Source organism: Protopterus annectens, chromosome 3.part0 (assembly GCF_019279795.1).
Source record: "Protopterus annectens isolate FY-2018-M chromosome 3.part0, PAN1.0, whole genome shotgun sequence".
NCBI lineage: Eukaryota > Metazoa > Chordata > Ceratodontiformes > Protopteridae > Protopterus > Protopterus annectens.
Window position 1 is genome coordinate 829,845,917 of NC_056731.1, and position 8,555 is coordinate 829,854,471.

An 8,555-nucleotide genomic window follows, 5' to 3' on the forward strand; every position below is an offset into this window, starting at 1 on the left:
CCCCTATGACAAGAGTCCTGAGTAATGTGTTGGGTTTGCCTTATGGGCTTTGCTCTTGGGGCTCCACTGGGTGCAGGCATGTGTGTGGTATTTGGTGTTGCATTTCTTAAGTATTTTAGAGATTGTTGAGGATAGGCACTGCCATTTATAGGCTTAGGATGTCCTTGAGTTTGGGAATATTGCTTTTAAGTTCTTCAGCAAAGGTGGGACACTGTGTGGTGCATGTAGTGTGTGTGTGTTCTTGACAGCCTTGTTTGTATGCAAGATGTTTGCCTTTAGTGAAATTGTGTATGTGCATCTCTTGCACACTGTGTTTGTTTCTTTAAGGATTAAGTGGTTGTCTATGAACATGACACAATCGCTGCATCATCTCTGGATGCCCATGTCTACCAAACTGGCTACAGGGACATTTGGAAATTGCATATACATACTGTCCAAATCTGTGTTTGAGTGGGATACTGTAGGTCATGGACTAGGCTATACAGAGGTCTCATTGGTTGGTTTCTGGAGTTACTGGGTTTGATTATGCTACAATTTAATAGTAGAGCTGTTTAATGTGCAAACTAACTGCTCTAAACTTGGCTGAGTGGAATGGCTTTGTACTAGCAACACTAAATTACAGGTTTCAGGGTTAACTTAGAATCCTTTCAGAGTGTGGGGAAGGGTGCCAAGCAGATGGGAGCTCTGGGGAAATGACCAGGAGACAATTTGTAGTAAGGGAGGTTTACTCAAGTGCAATACTGGGTGGGTAGTTAGTATTATAGATGTATGCAAATCAATGGGTGGGAAAGTACTTAATCAGGTTACACAACAGAAAATAGCAACGAAAGAGAGGAGGGAAGAACTTTGGAAGTCAAATTATCATAAAGGCTGGAAGCCAAAGGCATGTCCTTTTAAACCACAAGAGAAGGGTGTGGAGATTGGTAAAAGAAAATTCAAACTGGATCTCTCATCCACTGGTTGGATAGAATATTAGAAACTTTTAGCTTAATATCTCAGTGAGGGGTACTCCAAGAACTGGAGAAAAAAAAAACAGTAGCAAGGTAAACAGAAAGTCACTGCAATGCAACTTTAAGCAGGTATATACAGCTTTAAAAATACTGAAGCACAAATCCTGGAGGTCAGTTCACAATACTTCCACTACCGCAATCTGACCACAGACAAAGGCAGCAGAATACTGGAGTTCAACTTTAAGAAGGTATATACAGTTATAAAAGTTACTGACGCACATATTCTGGAGATGAATTCACAATAGTGCTACTACTGTAGTCCTACCAGAGACTAAGGCACCAGACTACTGGAATGCAACGTTAAGCATGTATATACAGCTGTATAAAGTTCTGAAGCACAAATCTTGGAGCAGAATTCACAGTACCACCACTACTGCAATCTTACCACAGACTATGGCACAAGACTATGCAGAAATGTTCCAGTTATGCTGCAATCAATGACTAAGTGAGGTTCTAATCTGGCAGTATATCTCAGTCCTGTCACAACTGTGAAAGAAGCTACAAGACTGTGACCCCAGACTGGGTTCAAAATACAAAACTCTACCTTTTACATCTAATTCTACTTATGGAAATAGGAGTGCAGTATGATCTATAAACAATGCTAAAATCTCGTAGCAATAAACAATCTTCACAAAACTGCAAATTAAGCTACAAGACTAAGGTCCCAGAGCAAACTAATAAAAATTCAAACAGATAACTTTTTGGCTAAACCATTGACAAAAAGCAGAGAAGTGGGGGAAAAAGTATCACCATATAGGTCACTGTAAGTGCAACTTAATTTAAATAACAAGCTTTTTTTCACTTTTCATGAAAAGCTTATAACTCACACCTCTCAGAATCTTGGACAAAAGAACCTGGGTGCATGTAGATCTGTGCTAAATATAGAAAACTTGCATTAAAGACAAGTGGTTTATTATACAACTAAACACAAAACTAAGAGGTCATAAGTCCAACAAGGACAACTACAATGTCAGGACAGCCTCACAAGCAGAGGATAATCACAAGGCCTTCTTCCGCTATGTCCAGAACCTTAGAGTTAGCACACACACAGCAGTGTGCTGAACTGGCAGTGAACAGTATCACTTTCACCAATCAGGGTGACATAGAAAATCTACTGGCTAATAAATTCAGCTCAAACGTCTCCCTCTCCCCACTCCCCTTCATCTCCAAAAGGTGAAATCCCCTCCAAATGTACTTCTGTCAGGGACCAGATGTTGATAGCAATTACTAAAGCGAAGAACACCACTTTGATGGGTCCCTACAGCTTTCCTGGTTGCCTCCTGCACAGTCTAAAACATGACCTGTCAGGACCAGTTGAGGCAGTCTTCAGCTACAACCTTGAAACAGGCTATGTTCCAAGTGAATGGATGTCCACAACAGTCAGCCCCCTCCACAACAAAAGCAGACCATAAGCCAACCCATGGAACTACAGACCCATCAGTCTAACAAGCCTAGTATGTAAAGCTATGGAAAAAATTATTGTAAAAGCGATAAAGACATTGGCAACCTACAGATATTGGATCCATTCCAGTTTGGCTTTGCTAAGGGAATGCCATATGTACTAAACCTGGAAGACTTCTTTAAGAGGGTCACCAAGGCATTGGCAAGGGTAAAACATTGCTTACTGCTTATCTTGACCTGGCTAAGGCATTTGATACAATACCCTACTCAAACATTGTTGACAAGCTCTCTGAGCTAGGTGTGAATCCTTACATAACTTTCTGGATTGCCTGTTGGCACACGGACAGGATCCAAGAAGTCAAGATCTGTGAGACCACCTCCACCAAGAGACCAGTCACTAGTGAAATACCCTAGGTCTCCATGCTGGGCTCTGTCCTGTTCAGCATCTACTTCTTGGATGTTATAGCTAACATTCAAGGTGTATGGCTCACCAAGTTCACAGATGGCTAAATTGGGAGCTGTTGTAGATTCTCCAAGACACCAACATCTTGCGAATAGTTTTAACACAGACAAATGACTGGTGTCAAAACCATCTACTAAAAACTCAATGCCAAAAAGTGCATTATAATGCCTTTTGGGTAACTGTCAACCCAAGTTAATTACTTTATTTATTAAAACCTACCCTAAGAGTCAACCCAATAGTAAGGGATCTGGGAAGATATGTAGATAGAAATCTGGCCTTTGACTAACACATAGCTGAGATAATAAGAAACTCTTGTAGGTATGGATATGGCGTCCAGGTCCAAGGAAGATATGGTGCCACTCTACTTAGCCCTTATCAGACCTATCATGAGAACAGCGCCCCCTTTGTCATGTATCCAACCACTTTCAACAGTTGGAAGGCCCACAAAGGTTTCTCACCATGAGAATTCAAGGCATGAATACCTTGTTCTACATTAATTGCCTAAAGGTTCTATCTCTATATTCAGTCTCTACAGTCTGCTGAGAAGTGATCTTTGCCCGACTTACAGGGCTTCCTCAGGCCCAGCCCTGATGGATCTGTCGAGGTCCTTTCATATCACTGTTGCAATGTTCTTCACCTAAGATGATCTGCCAAGAACAGCCCAGCATCCAGCCAGCATACAAAAACTCTTATAGGCACTGCACATCACAAGTATAATCCTTGCACAAGATGTAGGACATAAAGGTGATGTACAGATGCAAACACTCAGAACTTCTCTGCTGCCATTCTGAATGCCATTATCATACATCTGTCTCAATGCCCTTCTGCTGTGCTAGTTACTAAGCTGTTTTTTTTTTTTTTTTCAGATAAGTGCCCTGCTGGGCGTTCTTCTCTTCTTCTTTACTATTGTTTGGTATTGTGTTCATGTCATCCAGAAAGGAAACATGCCAGTGTGTGAGACAGATTCTCCATAAAGACTGTTATGACCAGTGTATTTTTTTATTTGGGTGCTTCCCCATGATTATATGCAGTGCTCTATCTGACAGTCATTGTGCCTAAGACCGTACTTAGTCACCTCTCTTCCTTGGTGCTATGCTGAAATCCTCCCATCCTGAGGGCCAGAAGTCTGCTAAGAAGACGACCAAAAAAATCTGGCCTGATCCAGCTGCTGTCCAGCCTCCCCAGACATCTCTGTAGAGGTTAATGAATACCTTGAGACTGTCCAGTACTTGTTTCGGATTCCTGTGCCAAGACCCTGTCTGAGGCTGGCATGGATCCAAATTCTCACACATCCTCGGAGGCTTTTCCAATGTCTGCAGTTGACATTCAACAGAAACCTCAGCTGATAGTATCCAAGGGACAGATGGGATTCTTCAGATTTTTACTGATGGAGGAAATCCATACCATTATTGAGTTGCATCAGGGGTCTCACCTTCCAAGAGATTTTCTGGCAGACATGCCACAGTATAAGAAATGGAAGAAAAAGCACATTTCCCTTGTTGAAAAGGATCCCCAGTATGAATGGCAGGATTTCTCTCAGGGTTTGTTTAATACTTTTATGGCCTTGAAGCCGCCTCAAGGGGTCTTTGAGCCTACAACCCCCACACTAACACACAGTACAGCCCCTACCTAACATCCGTAAACATAAACATTTACCTGAATCTATGAACACAGCGCAACACCAGAACCGGTAATTCAAAATCTCTGGTATTCGAGATTTTGAATTTCGCGCTTCTGGGGTTGCAATCATCCGATCCTTTCACTTTATGAGCTCGAGATTCTGAAATTCGACATTTCAGTATTTCGAGCTTATAAAGTGCTCACACACACACACACACTTCCTACTTATACCATGTAAGGGCACTTTTAATATTTAAATTCTCATTCAAGCACGGAAGGACATCAGCATTAAGAAACAATTGCCATCTAAGTTCATGTACTTCTAAAAGGGTATTAACATCACTTATAAATTCAGTTAAATGCTCTAAAAATTTAAAACTGTTATGTTTAGAACAATTAATATTGAGTATTGCTAAAGCATTCTTAAAATCACAGTTCTTAATAGCCGTACAATGTTCCCTAATATGTTCAGACAATTTTCTTGGATTTTTTTCCCACGTAGAAATTTGAACAAACTTCACAAAACCCTAAGTAGGCCAAATTAGAAATATTACAATTATAGTAATTAGAAAAACTTAGCATAATTGCAATGTACAAAGGTGAAACTAGTACATAAATTAACATACTTACAAACGTACTCTCCAAATCGAAACAAACCACGTTTCACATTATTACTTGAATTGAAAATTGTACAAAGTGAATTATCACTTTGGTCAAAAAAGACTTAAGGGTTCTGTTTTTTTTTTTTAATAACAAAAGTTAGGGCCATTGCCTAACACTTGAAATAATTCTTTATTTCCTTGAATGATGCACCAGTTTTTAGATAGTATGTTTCTAACAGAATACATATCTTGACTGATAAGAAGTTGAAAACTAAGTCTCAAATCTTTGATGCTTTTATTAACATTGTTTTTATTAATACATTTATGATTACTTAACCCATATTTAAGTATGGGTGGAAACATAGTATATATGTATTCACATATTTCCCACATCAATTTATTAACCAAAATCTCAGGATATGTTCTCTGTATAAATAGTTTTTTTTTTCCAAATAAAGGCACTCATTATAAAATATATTTTATTTTACAGTTATCCTCAACTGATGAACAAGCTCTCCTTCAAATATCTCCCAGAAATTTTCATGGCTGAAACACACCATCAAGGCAAAACAAATACATGATCCATAATGGCCTGCTAATACCTTGGGTGCTCAACGTGCATTCTTCAATTGCCTTATTAGTTTTATATCAGCAAACTTTGAAAGATTTCTTAGTCTTGGAGCTTATACTGTGGTTAGGTGTGTACACTAATCTCGCTTGCCTCTCCAACTACCCCCACCTACCCACTCTTAAATCTTACCAGCTTAAGTACAAACTTTACTTTGTATTGTATTACAGATTGGAAAGAATAACTGTATCTCTACAGACTCAAACTCTGAGGAAGCTCCTCTCCCTTACCTACCACACTGCTAGAAAGCCACTTTTATATTTTAAGCAATTAAATCCTCCTCCTTACATTAACCCACTTCACTCGTAAAACTCATCTCTAAACATTTGAACCTACTGATTGTTTTCGTGTGTGATCCACCATGAGTGGCTCAGCCCCGCTGTGCTCCCCTCCCCTACCCTACCCCCATTCCCACCCACTTTCCTTACATTTATATTGGTCTTAACCACACTCCTTACTCTCATCAACCACTTCTTACTCATATTACTCAAACTCCACCCTACCTCCATAACCCCACCCTCTTTACTATATATCCTAAACACTACCCTCTCCCTACTCACTCATCCCTCCCTTCTCCTTTCACTTGACTCTACCACCTGACCTATCATCCTATTATGCATCTCTGCTACTCCTTAATAACCAGCACTATACTACGCCATTTTTTATCTCACCTATAACATCATCTCTTTGCACTCGTACCAAATCAAGCACATCCAATCACAAACAATTCCACTATGCACACATTACTCACAATCCCACACTTATACTGACATAAGCTCACAATTTTATAACTCAGCCACTCTCTCCTACCTTTCAAACACTTCCACACCTATAATCCCATTTCCTCAGCTTTCAGATATCACAAACTGATTTAACAAACTTAGACACCTTCTACCACACTCTATTACAGGAAAATATATTCCAGGATGACATCCATCTCAACCCAGACCCCAATTATGACTTCCTTGCCTACCTACAACCTGCCCCATCCACAGCCACACCTAATATTATTCAGACTACTACTCATCCCCATTCCTATCCCTCCCAACCAAAAACTTCTAATTCTGACCTTCTCTTAACCAATTTCAATCTCTGCAGTATCATCAACAAAGCATGTGAATTCCATGATACCCTAGCCACCTAATCACTAGATATAGCAGTGGTAACTGAAACCGGGTTAAAGCCCCACATAAAAGACAAAGAAATTACCACAACTGGTTATAATATCATTATACTTGACAGAATAAACAAAAAAGGTGTTGGTGTCACTGTTATGTTTAAGGACACCCCTCTAAGTTGTTCAACTAAACTGCACTCCTCCTGACCTACCCAACTCTGAAATCTTAACTACTTAGCTTGAAATCCACCTAAACAAATCAATAATTATCATAGCCACCTAACTACTTCCAGCCAATAACCTTCCCACCATTGAAAGTCTACTGTCTTGGGCATCCACCAATTTCAGTCAAGAAACTATAGTTCTCATTGATTTTAACCTTGATTGGCACTCCTGCTCTTCCAACAGCCCCTCCAACTTCATAAACCACTTCAACGCTACCCAAACCATAATCTGTCCAACTCACACTGATAAACAGTCCAAAAAGCAGTCATCACTAGACTGGATATTAACTAACCTAAACTACTTAGCAGGTTGCCCTCCTGACTCCCTCAGTGACCATTCTCCTGCGTTTCCATACAGAAAACATGCCCCCACACAGAGCAATTTCACCTACAGATACATCCCTACCAAAAAAATCTTTCTCATCCACTACATTTAACTTACTACTTCAACAGAGTGACTGGACACCCCTTAAAATTTTTCATTTAGACCGAGCTGTCTAGTACTTCAACTATACCTTCCTTAATACACTCAGCAAGCTCGACCCATTAGGAAAATATGCTGTAAAGCCAAGCATCTACTTTGGCTAACCAAAGACACCAAACTGCTACTTAAACACAGAGATAGAGTCTGGTCAGCCTACCAGACCACCAAAGATAAAGGAAACCTTGTAGCTTACCAACAACTACAAAATCTAGCTAAGAAACAAATCAAAAAAGACAAATGTACTTCCTAAACTGTCAACAGAAATACCTAAACAGCCCCCAAAAATGTTAGCAAAACATTAACTATCTCCTCAGCCCTAGTCATAGCCCAACCCCAACTCCAGTTACCTCAGACATTACTGACCCTATTGCAAATCAAATTAACTGTCATTTTATAAGTATTATAATATCTCTACTAGGCAAGCAGCCCATTCAGGCACTTACAGTTCCCTCCCCCAATCCAGATAATCCCAACCCTTTTACCTTTTCTCCCATTCAAACTAGTTACATAAAACCACTCCTCACCAAGCTTAAACCCTGCTGTCTTGCAGCTGACCAACTTCCTAATTTGTTTTGTGTCTTTCAGCTTTTCCCAGTTAGGGGTCGCCACAGCGGAACTCCAGTCCGCTAATGATTGGCAGTAGAGTTTTACATGCTGGCTTGCTGGGCCTAACGCACAACCTTCAACGAAGGAACGCCCATTCACTCATGTCACCACACAGAAGACGCTCTGAGAATCGAACGGGCGACGTCTTAACTGTGAGGCGACAACGCTACCGCAGCACCATGAACTTCCTAATGAATTTCTAAAAACTGCTGCTCCATCCATTGCCTACCCCATATCTATCTTGGTTAGTCATTCTATATCAGAACAATATATCCCTCTTCTCTGGAAAATATCACACATCATTCCTCTCCACAAAGGAGGACCTTCTAAAGAACTAACTAACTATCGTCGCATAGCCATCCTTTTCCCCTAGCTAAAATCTTAGAAAAATGCATTCACA